The sequence below is a fragment of the Heterocephalus glaber genome, unplaced genomic scaffold, assembly GCF_053883595.1.
Source record: "Heterocephalus glaber isolate CG9 unplaced genomic scaffold, H.glaber_assembly_v1.0 deba00000474, whole genome shotgun sequence".
Classification (NCBI taxonomy): domain Eukaryota; kingdom Metazoa; phylum Chordata; class Mammalia; order Rodentia; family Bathyergidae; genus Heterocephalus; species Heterocephalus glaber.
This window is the reverse complement of record NW_028258146.1, coordinates 3972309-3993529: the sequence shown is the minus strand read 5'-3', so window position 1 is coordinate 3993529 and position 21221 is coordinate 3972309. Positions and strand designations below refer to the sequence as shown.

At 43.5% G+C, this 21221-nt stretch overlaps 1 long non-coding RNA gene and 1 pseudogene across 2 annotated transcripts in view; both read right to left on the bottom strand.

Annotated features, from left to right (window-relative positions):
• Window positions 1-2463: 2463 nt before the first annotated feature.
• The window catches only part of LOC147829730 (uncharacterized), a 51360-nt gene continuing 32602 nt past the window's right edge, over window positions 2464-21221 (bottom strand). Inside the window, exons 1-4 of one of the 2 annotated variants that reach the window (XR_015448594.1) lie at window positions 9207-10025; window positions 5614-5699; window positions 4112-4302; window positions 2464-3133 (exon numbers count right to left, since the gene is read on the bottom strand). This is a non-coding gene — a long non-coding RNA (uncharacterized LOC147829730). Of the gene's footprint in view, window positions 3134-4111; window positions 4303-5613; window positions 5700-9206; window positions 10026-21221 lie in introns of those variants that run through there. The other variant, XR_015448595.1, reaches the window with a different exon arrangement.
• The window catches only part of LOC147829731 (lysine-specific demethylase 2B pseudogene), a 35926-nt pseudogene continuing 26994 nt past the window's right edge, over window positions 12290-21221 (bottom strand).

The window sequence follows — 21221 nt, the reverse complement described above, 5'->3', positions numbered from 1 at the left end:
ACAGAAGGTCTTCAAGAAGATCATACACCCTGACCAAGTCGGATTTACCCCAGCGATGCAACGATGGTTCAACATTCATAAATCAATAAATGCAATGCACTATATTAACAGAGTCAAGGACAAAAACCATCTGATCATCTCAATGGATGCAGAAAGGGCATTTGACAAAATCCAACACCCATTCATGACAAATACGCTACAGAAAATGGGAATAGAAGGCGTGTATCTCAACCTGATTAAGGCTATCTATTAAAAACCAACAGCCAACGTCATACTAAATGGTCAAAAACTGAAAACTTTCACGCTAAAATCAGGAACAAGACAAGGATGCCCACTACCCACAGTTCTGTTCAATATAGTTCTGGAAACATTAGCCACGGCAACTAGACAAGAGAAAGAAATGAAAGGAATAAAGATAGGAAAGGAAGAAGTTAAACTGTCATTATTTGCTGGCGATATGATACTTTACATAGAAGACCCCAAAATCCATACCAAAAGACTTCTAGCCTTAATTGACAGATTCAGTAGAGTAGCTGGATATAGGGTCAACACTCAAAAAACAATAGCCTTCTTATACACAAATAGCAGACTCGCTGAGAGAGAAATTAGGGAAACAATTCCTTTTACAATAGCATCCAAAAAAATGAAATATCTAGGAATCAGTCTAACAAAGGAAGCAAAAGTCCTCTACACTGAAAACTACAGCACCCTGAAAAAGGAGATCGAGGAGGATGTAAGGAAATGGAAAGACATCCCTTATTCCTGGGTAGGAAGGGTCAATATAGTGAAAATGGCCATTCTTCCAAAACTGCTATCTAGATTTAATGCAATGCCAATTGAAATTCCAACAATATACTTCACAGAACTAGAGAAAACAATCCAAAAATTCATTTGGAACCAGAAGAGACAGAATAGCAAAAGCAATTCTGGGCAACAGAGACATGGTGGGGGGTATCACAATACCCAACTTGAAGCTATACTACAATGCTACTGTGATAAAAACAGCATGGTACTGGCAATGAAACAGACCTGAGGATCAGTGGAATAGATTAGAAGGTGCAGAAACAACTTCAGACATACTCAGCCACCTCATCTTTGACAAAGGAGCCAACCACCCTCATTGGAGGAAAGATAGCCTATTTAATAAATGGTGTTGGAAAAACTGGATTTCAACCTGGCAGAGATTACAACTAGACCCATATCTATCACCATGCACTAAACTAAGATTGAAGTGGATTAAAGATCTAAATATTAAGACAGAAACACTAAACTTGCTGGAAGATAAGTTGGGTAGACCTCTTGAAGATATTGGCATAGGAAAGGACTTTATGAACAAAACTCAGTAGCATGGGAACTAGCAGGAAGAATCAACGACTGGGATTTCGTCTTATTAAAAAGCTTCTGCACTGCAAGAGAAACGACCAACAGAGCTAACAAACAACCTACATTGTGGGAAAAAATTTTTAGCAGCTGTAACTCAGACAAAGGGCTACTATCTCGAGTCTACAGAGAACTGAGAAAAATCAGACACCCCCCCCCCAAATTCAAAGACCCAATTCAAAACTGGGCATCTGAAATGAACAGATATTTCTCAGACAAAGGAGTACAAGCAGCAAATAAACGTATGAAAAAATATTCAACATCACTGGTCATTCGAGAGGTACAGATGAAAACAAAGCTGAGACACCACCTCACCCCTGAAAGAGTGGCTGCTATCAAGAAATCAACAAAGAACAAATGCTGGTGGGGCTGTGGAGAGAAAGGAACCCTTCTCCATTGTTGGTGGGAGTGCAGACTGGTGCAACCACTATGGAAATCAGTGTGGAGATACCTCAAAGAACTAGGGCTGGAGGTCCCATTTGACCCAGCTGTTCCCCTGCTGGGTATTTTCCCCAAAGAGTTAAAAGAATCATACCACAGAGATATATGTGTACCCATGTCTATAGCGGCACGGTTTGTAATAGCTAAAGCTTGGAAACAGCCCAAGTGCCCATCAACTGGAAACTGGATAATGAAGATGTGGTTTTTTTGAAAAAACAGACTACTACTCAGCCGTAAAGTATGAGAAAAACTAGAGTCATTTAAAGCTAAATGGAGGCACATTGAGGCCATTTTCTTAAGTGAAATAAGTAAGACACACATGTGTAAATACCAAATAGTTTCTCTAGTGTGAGAAACTGAGAGTGTAAATAAGGATTAATAACTAATAATTGATACTTTGAAATAGGAAAAGGTCCAAAGGGGTAGGGGTGGTGGGAGGAGATGGGGAAAGGAGAGAGTGGAAAGGAAAAATTGTGAGAAAAGAAAAACAAATGGAAATGAAGTATGTAAATAGGGAAGGGTGGAGGGGTGAAGGGCGCACAGGTAATGGGGAGAAAATAAGAACCAAGATACATGATGTACAGGTACATGCACCCAACGATAAATGTAAATGTATTGTAAACCTAAAATGTACCAATAAAAGAATTTAAGCAAAAGAAAAAAAAAAAAAGAACAACCATGAAGAGAAAAACAGGCAATCTCTCTTCCATCTATGGCATTCTTAAAAGTAACATGTGTGGGGGAAGGAAAAAATATATTTCAGGTTTTTTCTCCAGGTCATGGAATGAATGATATTTTCTGGATTATTTTGCTACCTGAAAATACTGAATGATCTGCTGTGTAGGTGAGGCTGGACTGTGTTGAATTCTTCCCTATAGAAAATTAGAGAACACCATGGGTATGTTGTGTCCAGCATCCTCATTTCCCCTGTGCCCGGGTTTCATCTTCTTTCCTTTCTAACTATCCTTCTCTCTGTTTTGCCTGTCCTTATGCCCATGAATGGTGGAGAAAGAAACACGTCCTTATGCCATGAAACTATGAGAGTCCTCAGATTCTGTGCTAGGTGTCTGCGTCCTGGGGAGAAGGCTGTAGTACCTGTCACACAGGCTTCACTTACCAAAGAAGACACAAAGCATCCTCAATGCCTATCATGTGTGGAAGAGCCGGATAGCAAGGAGTCATAGGCAGCAAATTAAGGGTGGAAGAACTTCAACCAAGGTGCACAGCAGGGCAGGTTTGTAGTCAGCTCTCTCCTCTACCTCACTGAAGACTGGTGGTCCTGGTCAGACTCTGGCTGTCACAGCATGAGGCACTAATGGGAGGGGGAAAGAAGGGAAGGAAAGAGGCGGAAAAAGGAATTGAGGTGTGTAATCTACATGTGCCAAATTGACACAGAGAATGTAAACATTGTATATTGCTAACATAAATAAAGAAATGAATGATGAATGAATGAATGAAAAAGGAGACCCTGGCTTTGGGAATGGATGGGAAATATCATCTCTAGGTATAGGAATGCAAAATCAAGGCTTGCCCAAGAAACAAGCCTTGCAGTGAAGGTACTCGGGAGAAGGAGACCAGGACAGATATACAAGTCCTCCTGGTGTGCCAAGCCCAGCTCAAGGAACCCGAACTAAGAGAGAAGCACCTGGGACCACAACATTCCCTACAAGGTGCACTCAAAGGACTTCACCCATCTCTTCAACCAGGTTACTCAAAGAGCTCTCATGTCCCTTCCTTTGCTCCTTGAAAGCTGAAGTAAGTTCACTAATCACATGGACCCCGATGGCTTCAGAATAATTGCCATTGCTCTACTTGGAGGTCTCTTTCTCTCTTCCTCAGGGAAGAGAGAAATTATATTATTATATAAATATGAATCATAAATTATGATATAATTTATATTTATAAATCATACTACATTATAATTATAGTTACTATATAAATATAATTATAAATTATATTGTTATATTCTGCATATAATACATACTTATGGGTAGGATATGACCTACTGTCATGAGAAGTATTACATACACGATATAAATGACTTTACTCCAGACAATTGTGAAGACGCTTGGAGGTGCTCTCTACCACAGAAGGTGTGTAAGTGGGAGACTCATGTCTGTCTCGTGGGAAGTCACCACCCCAGAGCTCACTCAATCTTTTAGGTGCTGTTCTAAGTCGCCTGCATTCTCTCCATCCAATCATGTCTTCTGGTTGGGAATCTGACCTCCCTATTGGCTACCTCGGCTCTTTCAACTGCCTTCTGCGTGATGTCATCCAACTGCCAACTTACCATTGGCTGGGAGAATGTTTTGAATTTCCACAGAGTTTTCTGAAGCGACTTCTGCATCGTAGTAAGTGGACGGTGTGACCAGTGCTCTTCCCACTGAATACTTGTTCGCTTTGGCTTCAGCCACCCAGATATCCTTCATTACCCTCTCCTTGTCCTTTGTATCTCCAATCGCTGTTACCCCTTCTCTGACCCTGTCAGGTAAGACCAATTAAGTTCAGAGGTCTTCGACATTACACATTCCCTTCTCCCCCAAATCAATTTGCTAGTGGGGACCAAATACTCGGGAGACAGGAGGAATGTCTTGAACTGGAAATCTACACACTTAATTTCATTTATGGCTTGAATCTTAGTAAGGGTAGGACTTTGGATAGATGATTTACTGTTTTGGTTTTTTTTTTGGTACCGGGAGTCAGAATACCGCATCCTTGGGTTTGCGCAGCAGGCAGGCAGCGAAACCGCTGAGCTAAATCTCTGGCCCTGATTTTCTCTTAAATAAAAGTGTTTCCTCACCCGCTCCCTGAGGCTGACCAACTGCCTATGCTTTGTTCCCTTTCTTTTCTAACAGCGTCTTAAAGGTCGTAGGTAGGAACAGAAACTCTAATCCAAGACATAAATTGTGTTTGTTTCAACAGAAAATGAGAGGGAAAAAAAAACTACCTGGGGTAGAAAACTGCCACTATTTCATCACTGCCAGTCTCCCTACACTAGTATTTCCACTTTGATTGTGATGATATTCAAAATAAACTATTCTTATGTTACAGAGATTTCTGTCTGTACTGGGTGAAAACACAAACAGGGAGACACCAAGATCAAAGGGCTGGGCTATACCCAGGCTGATACTGGAGGAGAAGGACAGCTGGGAGGGTTTCTGTGAAGCAGAGGCCAGCAGAAACTGCCTGGAATTGGAGGGAGAGGGAGGGGAAGATATGCAAAATAAAAGGGGAGAAAAATAACAAAAGGAAAAGAGATGGAGGGCATGGGGACATTCTCCAGAAAGGAAGGTGTTAGTGTGTGGTCTAGAATCTTGGAGACCACCAAAGGCTTCAGGGGACCACGGAAAGAACACAGAGTGCAATCTCTTAAGACAAGGGCAGAACAAGGTGGGCTTGCCCAATGCTGCCTTTAATGGTGTAAGAAGGAAACTAAGGCTAGCTTAGGGTTTCCCTTGGAGAATGCACCTTATCAGAAATGTCATGGCCCTGATTGCTTTGTTCCTCTTGCTTATTCCAACATAGATGCCACTTGATAATACTTTAATGTGAGTGTTTCGGTTGTTTCACACACAATTCTTCCTACATACATGCTAAAAACTCATCATCCAGAGGGCCAGGGAAACAATTTTCAGCTTCTATTTCAGATTGATTTTTAAACTAAAGAGATTTTTTTTTTTTTTTGGTACCAGGGATCGAACTCAGGACCTTGTGCTTTCGAGGCAGGCACAGTGCCACTGAGCTAAATCCCTGGCCCTAAACTAAACAGATTTTTTAAATGATGTTTCTTACCCCTCGAGTATCAAAAAACCCACTCCCTTTGCATGCTTGTGAGTTTCAGCTGAAGAGTGCTTGTCATCTTTATGAAAGGTTTCTTCCTAAAACAGAATGCATATTTGCTATCAGCATCTTCATTAATAATTCATACTCATGAACAGTTTTTGACACCCAAGAAACCAATGAAATACCTGCTCACGTATAAGAAAGAAAATGTCAAGCCCCATATCTCTCATTCCACGCTTATAGAAAATAATTTTGTGAGCTCCTGTGAGATTTCCTACATTTTAAAGAACTGTTTTAGTTTCTGTTCTCCTGGCTAAGGGAGGCTGAGGCAGGAAGGTCATAAGTAAAAACCCAGCCTGGGCAAATTAGTGAGAATCTACATCCATACACAAAAACAAACAACAACAACAAAACAAATAAAGAAAAGAAAAAAAACCAATATCATTTTCTCTGTATTCTAGCAGCGACAGATTTGTTACCTTTTAGGAGTGAAATACATTCCTGATTGTTGAAGATGTTTATTTAGTAGATTGTGAGGAGAAATGAAAACTTTTATGCTTCTCTTCCCATGTGTCTTTCCCTAGCTTGTTATGTGAAAATAGCACGGGTCAAATCTGTCTCATGGGATGAACATCTGTTGCTTGGTGGGTGACAGTCAAGACAAAAGTGAATGAGAACAATAATGGGACTCCTGTATACTTGTTTGCACTCCATGCTGTGTGGGATTTCTTTTCTTTTCTTTCCTTTCTTTCTTTCCTTTCTTTCTTTCTTTCCCTTCCTTCCTTTCTTTCTTCTTTTGTTTATTTTTGAGATGAAGTCTCCACAGGTTGACTACTTTGGTCTCCAAATTGAATTCTGAGCTGATCAATCCTCCTGCCTCAGCCTCCTGAGTTTTGGGACTATAGACACATACCACTATTCCCACCTTCACACCAGGTTTGGAATATATAAGGTATGACTTGCTAGAATGTTCACATGTATTGCCTTTTGAGGCTTGTTACACACTTTTCACGGAAATTGTTTACCTGCCTACATTTATTCAGGAGAACTACATTCAAAATCACCATCTACTGGGGGCTGCCTTTGGTTTATCATGTTCCCTACAATACAGTAAATCATGTTTATTTTCCTAATGTTGCAGGTATAACAGCACTTTCTTTCTCCATAAATTCAGGATCCTTTCATGCTTGCTAAACAAACTAGTAAATGAACAGGCTGGGATTCTTGCACCTCATTTTGTATTATATTCCATATGTTTCTTTTCAGTCTGTGATGCTATATGTTCTTCACTTTACTTTCTATATTTCCAGCCCCCCTTCTATCTCCATCTTTGTTTATCACATGTAATATGTCCCTTTCATGCATGGGTGAACTGTCTCTGTGCTTATTTGCCTCACCACTTTGTAGATGAGTAACTTGCAGGTCAGAAAGTTTAAAGAACATTTTTCTTCCCAAATTCACTTCTTGAGAAACTAACCCTCAGTGGTCACGGTGACTTAGGATCAGAAGCTGGGCTTGAGAAGGGAAAGAATGACTCTTGCAATTTACCAACCACCCTGGGTTATAAATGATGCCTGGGAGACAGCGAGGGTCCTGCCCAAGCACAATGAGACACCAAAGATAACAATGCCAAGAGTCAAATTGTCTTCTAGCAAGTGAGTAGCAAAAATGTGGAGGTGAAAAGTTCCTTCCCTGCTGGTTTCTGGCCTGTGCCCAGCACACAAAGTCCCGAGAACGGGAAGTCATGCTCTGTAACGCGGTCCCAGTAGTACACCATGGGAGGACCCGAACAAGTCGATGGGCCTCTCCTGTCTCAGTCTCCCCACTCATAACTGATAAGGTTACAGTTCTCTAAGGATCTTCTAGGTCTGAAAGGCTCCAAATCCACCACCCAGGGTCATGAGTCAGTGTGAAGGCAGGCTGAAGGGCAGCCCAGGGTAGGCAAAAGGCTCTCTGGGTGCACAGAGCACACGTGGATGGGATTTATTGGATCTCTGGTGACCCAAGTCAGAGGTAGGTATTGGTATCACAAGCATCCTGATTACAAGGACTGTAGGATAGATAATATTGGTGCTCAGATATAGTGAGAATTTTTCTCTCACCCATGGTTGCATGGTCCTCTTGCTTCCTACAGAAAGTTTCCAAATCCCACCATCCATGGAAACCCCCAATCCTCTGGAGCTATCACCTTCCATCATGAGCAAGGCTGCTCCCTTAACAGCAGGTGCTCCAGCCCTCAGCTTCTGCCCTCAGCTTCTGTCACCTACTTCCAGCCAGTCATGGCCAGTTCCTACACTTACCAACACTGTAGTGAAAGTCAGTTTTCAGGGGCTGCTGGCCAGAGCCAGATGTCCTCTTTGGTTGCATCCTGTCCAGGTATTTGGCAGTGGGATGGCATGGCAGGCTCTGGAAGCAGGCATCCACCATTCGAGACCTTTACGGCGACTGTCACTAACCAGAGCACAACAGTTGTTTCCTCCTCTAGGCCTGCCCATGCCAATTCCATCATCCCCATTTATCCATCGATATCTGGCAGCCTGGTTCAGCCAACACCATCACCATACATTCTGAACCAAGGACACGGCTACTACCACTACAATCAAAGTGCAGTGGGGCCTCTGGTATCTGCAGAGCTTGGAGGACTGCAGTGTATGAGTTTGTGTCACACACGGGCAGTGGAGCCACTGCCCCTCAGCCAGAGATAGTAATGGTGTTGAAGGAGATTCAGCACAAAAATATTATAACATCAGCTTCTCCTGCCATCAGCTATTCTGGATCTGTGCAAGCCAACATGGAAACGAGTTTCCAAGGTGGGTACTGAGAGCAGAAACAAAAGGGATCGGGGTAACACTCTGCAGGAGGGATGAATCTCCTGCTGAGTACAGGTAAGCTTAGAGAAAGGCACAATTTCAGTCCTGAGATGGGCCCTGCTTCCAGACTCTGTAAGTAGGGAATGCATGACACCATAGTGACCATCTCTGCTGCACAAGAGCAGCCCAGGAGTCCACTGAGGCAGGCTGCATTTCTCAGAGCTCTTGCAGATGAGTTCCCCTTTAGCAGCCCTCCATAAGCAATTCCTCTTGGTCTTCTATTGCTGTGGTCCCTTTGGAAGACACTTCCAAGTTTGTGGTGGTAAGGACAGTTTCATTTCCCTCATTTTCAGCAAGATGCAAGACTTTGTATTTCAGAGATCCCATCCAAGGCATGTGCCTCAGTACCTGTCCTGCTCACATTTCACATTAGGAAGACTTTATCTCTCCTAGTCCATGGCAAGAAGTGTTCTTATAGCAGCAAGAGAGAAGAGCCCTGAGTGGACCTGAGAGAAGGAAGCTACAGTTGAACAGCTCTATCTGTGAGAGTGCACATATGTGGGTGCTTGCACATCTGCCTCTGTGTGTGTGTGTGTGTGTGTGTGTGTGTGTGTGTGTAGAGGGTATGGAGTGCACAGGGCCTTGTGCATAGTAGACAATACTCTACCACTGTACCAAAACATATCCTGATCTAAAAATCACTTTGTTTCCTTTGACTAAGAACAATCCTAGGACCCAAAAAGAAAGCCATAAAACCAAAGACGTCAGGTGATAAGCAGGAAGAACAGTTACCTCCTAGCTATAGAGCAAGGTCCTGTCCATGGTCCTTAAGGAGAGAGGATGGCAAGGCCTTGCTGACCCTTGGTGTGCTCCTGAGGGCTGTGCTGGTGTGAAGGGGGAGCAACTCACTTAGCAAAGACTGATTTTTCCCTTGTTTCATTTGCAGTAAAGGGAATTTCCCCAGAGACAGAGACATATCTGGGATGGCAAGCCGTGAGTCAGGCAGGGTTTGTGTCACAACTTCCAGAAATCACAGAGTCCTGCAGTAGCAGAAGTACCCACTTGCTTGAGGGAAGCCCACCAACTGAGTCTGGGGGCATTTCGGTGGGAGCTCCAGTGCAGAATGCCACTCATTCCTTGGCCTTGGATTCAAGCTGGGAGCAACCAGAGAAGGAGAGCTGGGATGAGATGAGAAGTGAGGGCCTAGAGCCTCTGGGCGCCCACAAGATCTTTATAGGCACCCAAGATCCGCTTTTACTTTCCTTAGCATCCCCTGACTCTCCCAAGCTGCTGGCTTCCATTGGGCATCCAACCCCCGAGAATCCTGGTTCTGAAGATGCCCTCTTGGCAAAGTGCCACCTGAGTCTTCAGGACCCAGGGACCCTTGACAAGGGGATTGAGTCCAGCCCGGTGTGGGCAGATGTTGAGGCCCTGGTAGAGAACATTCAACTTCCCCAGGTGCTCCAGTCCTTGGATGATCTTGACCAGTCCAACCAGCCCACAGCCATCAAAGCCCAAGACACTGATGGCTTTGATGAGAATTGTGTGCAAGAAAACTCAGCTATCACCAAGGGTCTTTCACCTATGGTGAGGAAGAAGAAATATAAAGCTTCTGAGCCAATCACTGGAGCTCCTGAGGCTAAAATGCAGCTGAAGGCCCCCGAGAGCCTGTCAGGGGAAGAAGGGTGCATTTTGACTGCAGCAGCCAGTGACAGGGCTCCCGTGGACACGGGTGAGAATTCCTACAGAAAATCTCCAATGACAGCATCCAGCAGAACCAACCAAGATAAGGGCTATGGGAAAGGGAGGGCTGAAAGAACCAAAAGTAACAATGGCAAGAAAGCTCCTGAGAGGAAGCAGTCAGGGCCTAAGGTCAAGGTGGAAGAGATGCCAACAATTCCTAACAGGAACCACAAGAGACACCAACCTGTGACTGGCCAAGAGGTATTTAAAAGGCCTCGCACGAGCCTAAGCATGCACATGCTGGAATCTGTGCAGGTTTTCCACCCTTTAGGGAAGAAGTTGTATAAGAAAGGTGGAAGCTTTTCCTCCCAGGCCCTGGGAGCATCGGGTATCACCAAAGATCCCAGGTTATCAACAAGCAAACCTTTGCCAGGGGTCCCACATGAGGGGAAAATCCCTCACAATGATGCCCAGAACCCCCACAGCACTGCTGAAGCAGAGGCTTCATCTGCATCCCTGTGTGAGCTGCCACCACCTGGACAGGAGAAGTTAATACTGTTGCCTTTTCTCAGCCCAGCAAAGCCTCAAGCCCAACCCGTTTGCAGAAGGCCACAGCCTCCAGCCTCAAGGCAGCCCACTGTAGCTCACTCGGTCTGACCTGCTGCTACTGACACAGCACAGCCATCCCAAATAGCTGCTGGCAACACCTCTCTCATGCACCCCATCAAACCAGTGCAGCCGGTCCTGAGCAATGCCAGCCAACTACGCCTGACCTCCAAGACCCAGCCTGGAGTTCCTCGGCCTGCAGTGTGTAAGCCTGCATCCCGGGCAACATCACCTTGCTCCTCACTCAGAAGAGTGCCCGTAGCCACTGCTGTGACCAAGCAGCACAGTTCCCCACCACAGCCACGCCACCCATATCTCATCGAAGACTTCAGCTGCCAGCGGATTCCCTGGAGGGAGCCCAATGTTCCTGAACTAGTCATGTCGACCCCGATTACAGAGGAACAGAGACCGGAGCAAGAGGCAATGAAGAGGCAGGCTCAGCTAGAGCAGGAGCTGGCTGCCAAATACGCCTCCTTAGGGAAGCTGCAGTTTTTCAGGCAGAGGGAGAGAGACATGGAAATTGCTCAATACTACGGATACATAAGATAAGAGCCAGGAGCACTGTCCAGACACTTTGGTACCAAGTGGTTCTCCACTTAGATATGTAGAGATCAGTAGAAATTTGCTGATTCTGATGTACCAGTGAAGATTACCATAACCACTTCCTGGTTATTTTCAGTAGACTATAACTCCTCAGCAGAGGAGCTCAGTAGAACAAACAGGAAATAAAGCCCACTTTTAAATTTTGAGGTGCTGCTCACTGTGGTTTTCTTTGGTACAGATGGGGATCAAAGGATGCATTCAAAGGAAGTGACTTAATGCTGGATGGGAGAACATGGGCACACAGGTTAAGAACTGGGCAAGGAGAAAGAAATAAGATTTGAGTCAAAAAGGCCAAAGAAGAGAGATCACGTGGGCTTAGAAGAAGAATTGAATATGGGTAAAATGACAGGAGACAGTAAGTCTTGGGTCAGGGTGAAAGAATACGATTTGGACAAGGTCCATGACAGCGCAGGATGGGCGTGGGCTGAGCAGAAGAAAGGCAACTCCCCTCTCGTGGAGCCTGGCTTTTTGATCTAGGACACATCTCCAACACACTTGGGCCACCTCAGATTATAGGTGGGAAATGTGGCTCCCAAACCCCAGCGAAGCTACCAGGGGACTGGCTGTCCTGGGGGTAGCCAACGGTGTGCTGCCTGTCCACGAGTGTCAGCAGCACAAGGCCCATCTAGAACACGGCCCACAGTAGAAATCACCACTTCCCCAACACCCACGTGCAGGGTGGCAGAGGGGCGCCACCTCAGCTTCCAAACACGGGAGGCCAGTATCACTGTGGCCCTTTTCAGGTCAGGTTCAGCAATGGTCTGGGGTCACGCTGGATGCAGAGGCAAGGAGGCCTCAGTTTGGGGCCCGGCCCGGGAGGAAGTCCTCACAGGGTGGGTGAGTGCCCACCTTCAGGCAGCCAACCTGGCCTTCAGGGCACAGTGTGCAGAGGTCACGGTTGGGTGAGATCACACTTGTAAAGGGGGCCGAAGATGAAGCCGAGGCTCTTCTCAGGTCCTGTTCTCCCCAAATCTAGACAGGTACCTTGGTCTGGGAGTGCAGTCCTCAGAAGCAGCGCACAAGAAGAACCAGCTTCAGGCGTCTGCCTAGGACAGGAGTAAACACAGGGACACCCTCAGGATCTCAGGACACAAGCACCAGAGGGCTTCGGGAATAGGGGCAGGGAGAGGGGATGGGGGAATGGTGGGTAAAGTGGCGGTTGGTGGGATGGAGGTGGGGGGCAAGAATGGAATGGAGTGGGGCCAGCACGGGTGAGGGCAGAGGAGCCACACTAGGGAAATGCTAGAAATTTCAATGTTAAAAATGAGTTCTTTAGATAGAATTTTCTAAACAAAATCCACCACTTAAAAATACAATCCACTGGCATTTAGTCCGTGATGGCATTTGTAGCATTTTCATCATCCCAGGGGGAAGTCCTTGCAACCCCTTAGCAGTCCCAACCACTACCCTCCCTGCATTTGCCTATATGCACCTTGCCTGAGTGTGGAGTCATGCAACGACCAACCTCTTAGGTGTGGAGTCTTTCACTCAGCAGACTGTTGTCATGCTTTAACCATGCAGCAGAGTGTGACAGTACTTCACAACTCCTTATGATTGCATTCTATCCTGTTGTATGGGTAGAACGTGTTTCTTTCTCCACTTGTCCATTAAGTGGTAGACAGTTGGATGGTTTTCTCTAGGAAATGTTAAGTCACATTTCCTGTGAGCTTCTCTCCTGGTGTCCTGTCGCACCAGGTTAAATTTCACCCCATTCAGAGAGTAGGCAATAGAGCCAGCAATCGGGGAGCTGGGACCTTAACTTCAACTTTCTGACTTTGAAAATCATAGATTCATGTGACAGAAGAATCAGAAAGATGTGAAAATGTATTTCATGAACAGGCACCATTCTCCACCTACCAACTTCACGGCTATAGTCTTCCCTGCTCTCTCAGGCACATCAAATCGACCGCTTGGGTTTATCCTTCCAGAGAAATTATGGACTCACAGCACCATGTGTACCTACCACAACTGATGGAATACTCTGTCCCACTCACTTGAAATTCCTCTTCTTTTATATTTTGTTGAATCCCAATGTGCTTTTGTGTCAGTTTTTCAGAAATATTTAGGGGTGTCTCATGTGTGCTGTTTCTCTGGAATCCTTTTCACCAACTTCTAGAACCATCCCTGAGATCCATCTAGTCACCCTGAAAGCTGACTGCCAAGGAAAAGGAATCAACCTGTAGATTTCCTCAGCCATAGCCAGCTTCACACAGTCTCCACCAGTTAGGACTCAAGCCTGACTCACGTTATTGCAGTCACAATAGAAGGTAGTGAGGAGCTCGCTGACCAGAGGATCAAAAGCGTAGGCAGTGCACATCAAGCTGGGCTGGCTGCAGATGCCTTCCCTCATGCTGGGGCACATGGTGTCACTCACCTGACAGGGCCTTTTTCACAGCCCTTCTTGAATTTCCTGCAGAAATCCATCAGGCAAAGTTAGTTGCCAGTGCTTCAAAAGGAACAACCACAACCACTCCACGCACCCTGCCCCACACCCCCTGCCAGCCTCCAGGCTTTTGACTGTGCAGCTACTTGGTTACACACTGCAGAGGCATAGGGGGGACATAAAAGCCATTGTCCTGAGAGGCACAAGTGAACAACAGAGAGAGGGCCTGTCTTAGGCTCCCTGATGAAAACAAACCCACTGGAAAAGTGAAGGGACTCTCTGCAATAAAGGCACACCAGACCACCGTGATTGGTAAGTTGGAGGGACAAGGAGTTCAACTTATCATGTTTATAGCAGCACGATTTGTAATAGCTAAAACTTGGAAACAGCCCAAATGCCCCTCAACTGGAGACTGAAGAAAGAAAATGTGGGGTTTTTTGGTAAAATGGAGTACTACTCAGCCATGAAAAATGAGAAATTAGAGGTGTTTATTGATAAATGGATGCACATTGAGGCCATAGTCTTAAGTGAAATAAATAGGACTTACATGTGTAAATACTGAATAGTTTCTCTAGTGTGAGAAACTGAAAGTGTAAATAAGGACTAAAAAGTGTAATAGGTAATGTGAAATAGGTAGAAAAGGGGCAAAGGGGAAGGGGAAGTGGGAGGGGTAGGGGCAAGGAAAGAAGGGAATGGAATTAATACGAGAAAATGAAAAAAAGGAAACAAAATCTTTGTAAATAGGGAGGGATGGAGGGGTTGAAGGGAGGGCAGGGGAAGGGGGAAAAAATAAGAACCAAGAGAGTACGTAAAGGTGCATATTTCCAATGATGAATGTCATTATATTATATTGTACACCTAAAATGTACCAATAAAAGGATATACAGAAAAAAAACAAAACAGCATGGTATTAGCACAGAAACAGACACACATCTCAGTGGAACAGAATAGCGGATACAGAATCATTCGCAGGCATGGTCACTCATATGATCTTTGACTAAACCAAACATTTTTGCTGCAGAAAAGATAGCCTTTTAAACAAGTGGTACTGGGGAAATTAGTCATTTGGATGCAGAAAAAATGAATCTAGATTCATATCCCTTACAATATACCAAACTAAAATCAAAATGGACCAAAGATCTAAGTATTAAAGCAGAAACACTTAATCTGGTGGAAGATGAAATAGGTAAAACTCTTAAAATCGTAGCTGTAGGCAAGGAACAGAACCCCAGTTACACAAGAAATAACATCAAGAATCAGCAAATGGGACTGTATCAAATAACTTTAAAAGCTTCTACACAGAAAAAAAAACAACCAACACAGTGATGAGACAACCTACAGAATGGCAAAAATTTTTTGATGACTAGTCCTCAAATAGAGAGCTAATATCTAGAATTTTTAGAAAAGTAAAAAATTAGAGCCCCTAAAATAAAAGGCTCAATGAAAAAATGGACAATTGAAATGCATAGATATTTCTTGGAAGGAAAAAATACAAATGGCCAATAAATATATGGAAAAATTTCAACTTCTCTGGCCATTAGAATAATACAAGCTAAAAGAGCACTGAGATTACATCTTACTCCAAAAAGAATGACTATCCTCAAGAAATCAAATAATAACTATTGCTAAAGAGACTATGAGGAAAAAGCAACCTTCCCATATTTTGGTGAAAATATAAAGTAGTACAGACACTATGAAAATTAGTATGATAATTTCTCAAAAACCTAAAAATAGAAATTCCATTCAACCAGTTGTTCCCTCCTAGCTGTCTTCCTGAAAGGGTTAAAGACATCATGTTACAGTAATACATGCATACCTATGTTTATAACAGCACAACCCATAATTGGTAAATCTTAAAAGTGGCCTATATGCACATCAACAGATGACTAGATAAAGAGAATGTGGTATTTATACATAATAGAGTACTACTCTGCCATAAAGAAGGATAAATTTGAGTCATATGAAAATAGATGTATCTTGAGATCATAACTTTAAGAGAAATAAATCAGATACATAAGCTTAAATATAATTTTCCCCTTATATGGAAAACCCAAAGTATAAATAAAGAGCAAAATGAAATATAGATGATAGGAAATAGGGAGACAGAGGATTTGCAAATGGAAAGGGGGCAAAGAGATGGAGGGTGACAGGAAGGGAAAAGAGAAGTGAAAAGAATGAAGACCGGTTATGTACATGTACTTACTCCCCACAATGAATGTAATCATTATGTACTGCAAACATATACTAATAAATAGATAATGTATAAAGAAGATATATGTAGATAATATGCAGATATTACACCATTTTATACAAGGGACTTGAGAATCTGTACAGTTTGATGTTCTGGGCACAGTGGGTGGAAACTAGAACCAATCTTCTGAGGATACCAAAGAATGACTATACCCAGGTTTGCCTTATATTTGGAGGTTGCTGTTTTTTTCCCCCCGGTACTGGGGATCAAACTCAGGACCTTGCACTTGCGAGGCAGTGTGGGGCCACTAAGCTAAATCCGTGGCCTAATTTGAAGTATTTTTAAGCATCTTTATCCTGAAAGCAATTTGAAAGTGACTATTTCAGATCCAGACTAAAAACTTAAATCTCTACAGGGTGGATAGGTAGCCTATGTAAGTGAAGGAAGCTGAGCAGCATCAATAGGGGTGAGGGGCGGGGGAGACTGTGACAAACTAGAGAGTGCATATCACTAAAAGGCAGCTGCTACTCTACTCTGGAAAGTTGTTGCTCTGGAAAAAGGAGAGCCCAGTGTTGCCATATCTGCTGATCTTCAAGAGAAATTAGGGGGCAAAACAAAACAAATTTGTTTAAAAGCTAATGTCTCTCAATTATTAAACAGCACCAACAAATTCAGTTTATTTTAAAATATTGTATGTGCTCAGAAAGCACATCAATGACCTGGATTAGGCTTCTGGATCACCAATCAGCCCTGGTTTAGAAAGTACTCAAAAATATAATTGCTTTTTGTTCTTTAGTGGGATCACACGTTCCGTGAAAGTAGGAGCTATTTCTGCCTTTTGGTTTCCCTGTAATCATTTGATCCCCAATCCTCAGCCCAGGGCCTGGTGTATTTGGCATCCAAATATTGCAGGACAACTAACGGGGTCACTGCCATCTAGATCTCTCTGATTACAGCAGAGTAAGGCCAGAATCTCAAACAAATAAATTTATCCTTTGCTTTGATACCCTAGGGAGGTGGTCCTAATTCTTCAGAGACAGCTGGTACTAGGAAAGTGGTGAGGCTAGAAATATGAAGAGACCACTCCTGGGTAGGCATGCCACACATCTGCATCTGTCTGAGCACTGCAGGACAGGTCCTGCTCCACTGGCCAGAGGCACCTGCTGCATTTCCCTTCCCCTTTAAGAAACAAGTTACTTCTGGTTTAGGCCAGGAAACCCCCATCACCATGATTTCCACTCCAGGGTGATAGAAGCCTTCTCAGGCTAAGGAGGGAATATTGGCACCAACTTTTGGGTGACCATATCCAAACAGCTCTGTCTGTTTCAGCGGACACCCCAAGATGACAAAGACAAGTTTTCCCATACCATGAAAGGAACAATTGAACCAACTCTGCAAGTCTTGCAAAGGAGATCATTGAATGAGTCTGTGGACCACAACCCACCTTGACCTACTCAAAGGTCAAAAGAGTTAAAATTGTAAATTAGGGAGAAATTGTCTTTGCAAGAGTATTCAATGGGTGGTGGGGCCTCTTAGAAGGGGTATTTTCCTTTCACCTAAGTCTAGTCAGAGGGACTCCATGGAGACATCTGGGGGGCCTCCCTTGCACATCTGGAGTTTGGATGACTTAGTGGATGGACTGTGCTGAGAAACTTACAGCCTCTCTATAATGGTGCCTCTCCGTAAATGAGACAAGCTGTGCTCATGGACCAGAAGAGGAAGGCCTGTCCCTTACATTAGGGACAAAGAAGTGCAAATATCTCCAGTGGATCAGATGTGAGCCATAGAAGAAAAGGACTTTGTAGAACCACTTAAATGCTGCCTAAGATATCTGGGTGGGGAGACATGAGGACTCCAACCTGGGGTGTGGTATTAGACCTGGATTCCTAAGAACAGAAGGAGGCATAAATGGCCCCTGGAAAAATGTATTTCATGTGCTACAAGATGCACAGTTGAATATTTGCAATGCAGACCCTAAAGAACCCACAGATGCATCCTCAGACATGAAGCCAGCCTTGTTCACCTACTAACTTTCTTTGGTCAGAAATAATGAACTCATTGGATGAAAACCAGTCATGCCAGGCCTCTCCCAGCCCTCATTTCTCCTTCTTTCCCCATTTGACCCAAAGAGTCAGAAAGATTAGATAGCAATCTGTGGCAGGGCACAGAGTGGAAAACAGAAAAGAAGCTTCCTATTCTTGATTCTCCACCCAACCCAGTGTAGATGTGCACGCATTTCACACACACACACTCACACACACATATTACTGTCTCTACTATACTAACCACAGCAGGAATGGAAGTGGGGACAGAATATTCAACCTTGAATAAAGTTAGAGACTTTTTATTTCTTAAACATGGCATCAGATTGGATATATTCATTTCCGAAATGATAATATTGTTGTAGCTAAAAATGATCAATGGATTTTTAATTCTTAAGAATGAGCTGGTAACTATGTTTCATCAAAATGCAGAGGAGACATTATCCCCAGGGCCATAAAGAGGAAATAATAAGATTATAAAAGTGGCAACTTTTTATATACAAGAAGAGTGAAGGAGAGTCTGAGAAATAGGATGCCTGAGGCATCAGAAGCGTAAGAGCAGCGGGAAGAGCAGGTAGGCTGACATGGCCAAGGCAGCATGGAGGGACGTGATGGCAGAAGGTGTGGAGAAGAGAGAGCCAGTGGAAAGATGCGGCAAGCTGCTCTGAAGTGAATTCATTATTCTTCCTGAGAAAGAAAGCATTTGGGAAAGCAAGAGATATGCTCAGTCGGGGCCTTTCACACCATGAACCTTAGTGATGGTGAGACAGAGCCTGGAAGCCCTTTGGAGCTTATTACAATACAACATCCCTTATCCAAGTTTTAACTTGCCAAAGTTTCTGATATATGCAGTCACCTTCAGTTGGAATATATTAAAAGGAAAATTTCAGAGGTCTAAACAATACATAAGTCTAAAATTTCATGTCATTCTGAGTGGTGTGATGACTTGTGCTGTCTTAGGTGTTGTACCAGAGAGGTGAACCATTTCTTTGTCCAGCATGGCCACGCTGTATACACTACCCACTCATTAGTCACTAGGAAGCCATCTACCTTATCAGGTCAACTGTTGTAATATCATAGTGCTTGTGTTTACAAAACTCTTATTTTACTAAATAATGGCCCCAAAGAACAAAAGTAGTGAAGCAAAGGTGGCACCAGGACAAAAAAGCATGGAAGGACAGATTAACTCCGCTATTGTGTGGCAGCACTGTTGACCATATAGGAAAAATCACAGTACACATAAAGAATGGCACTATCTGGGGCTTCAGGCAAACACTGGGAGTTTTGGAATGCATCCCCTGTGAGTAAGTGGCTGTGACCACTGCAGTCCAAATGAAAGAGGAAGCCTTGAAGTGTGACAGCTTCAGTTGGGATAGCAAGAATATGGACCTGGGAACCTCTCAGGAGGCACAATTGATAGGGGCCAGCCATCTGTGAATGGGAAGAATAGAATAATGGCATAAGTCAAAGATGGCAATTTCTTGGAGCCTGAGCAATGGGGAAGTGAACAGTGCTAGTAACCTAGACATGAAACAGAAAAGGAGAAGGAATTTGGGAGAAACATAATGAGTGCAGTTTCAGGTGTGTTGGGTTTAAGGTGCTATTGGCAGGACATTCTTAGAAGATATATACAGTGCGGCTGAAAATTCAGATCTCGGAAATCCAGAGAGGTCAAGTCTATGACCTAGGGTGTTCTCTATGAAACCAGTATCCTCCTACTGTGGGTAGCGCCAACACAAGACATTCATCTACAGTTGGAAAATTCTCTCAATTATTTTTAGCACATCTTAGAAGTAGAGGAGAAAAATGGATCTCCTTTAACATTTTCATTATGTTCACTCTAAAATTATACTCTCCTGATTTCCAAGGACTTCCAGTGCCTGGTGTTGATATATAACCACATAACTTCACCCTCTGTATATAATGCTGAATTACTTACACCTCTTCCAGGGCTCACTTCTGACATGGGATGTCAAACAGAAATAGAACATGCATCTCTTGCATCTGGGGCTGAAACCTTGCAGAGAATTCTATGGGCTGCAATAAATAATTGCTAAGTTCCTGGAAAGGAGCTCTGTGCACAGACAATGTAGGGTCACTGCAGATTTATGGCTGTATCTTCAAGGCAGCAGGCTATCCACATCCCAGGAGCCTGCAGATGAGTGGGAGGTCCAGGGGATCCATGCTACAAAAAGACAGCTTGTCCTAGGACTGTGACACCTGGGCATCTCAAGAGCCATGGGACAGATGCTCCCATTTGCTAGCCTTTGTGACTGCTGCCCTCACTGCTGGAGAAAGAACTTGAGGTTTATTGAAATCTGAGTGCATTGGTGAACAGCCATTCAAATCTGATACCAAGTGCACTGAGACAAATTTCTATTATTGCAAATAAAAATTTTCTGGGCTGCTCAGCATACCCAGGGGTTGGCCTGGGAAGGACTTTACCCTGAGTGAAAAATACCTTTCTGGCCCCTTCCTACCCACTCATTTTTTTCTCATTTCCCACTGCTTTCATCTATCCCTTGGCTTCCTCTCTCTCTGTATCTCCCTCCTGTTATTTTCCTAAGAAAACCTCCTTCTTGCTCCTAGTTTTAGCATAACTACTTTACTTCTCAGCTCTTAGTTTTCTAACTTGCACAATGAAGGTGTCAGATCAAGTGTTTCCCAAACTTTAATATATAAATGACTCAACTGAAGATGTTAAATCACAGATTCTGCATAATAAGTCTGGAGTGGAACCCAATATTCTGCAGTTCTAATAAGATTACAGTGATTTCAACGTGAACCACACTTTACATAGGAAAAGAATCATAGGTGACAAAGAAACTTTACCAGCTAGGCTACCCCCAACTATGTTGGAAGTATTAGGGATGGGGTCAGGGAAGACAACAGATGTGGTAAATGTGGTAACCACATTAATACCTGTCTTTAAAAGAATAGATAATTCTTATGTTCTAAAACTTTTGTTCTCTTAACAAGAAGCATATCTCAAAAGCTGTCCAAGGATGAAAGAGTCTAATGAAATCATTGCCTCCATGTTAATCAGGGAAGCTGGGTGAAAATATTTAAAAATCACAGACAACAGAAATATATATAAAAATAAGCATCAGTGAAGTACAGGATCAGAAAAAATTATAGATGTTAGCAAAACAAAATGTTGGTTTATAGCAAAGGTGAGTAAGATACAACTTTAAAGAGTGGTCAAGGAACAAAAAGAGAGAAGATGCAAATAAGCACAATGGAGAATATAAAAAGATAACTACAGAATAGATGAAATGCTAATAATCTTAAGGAATATT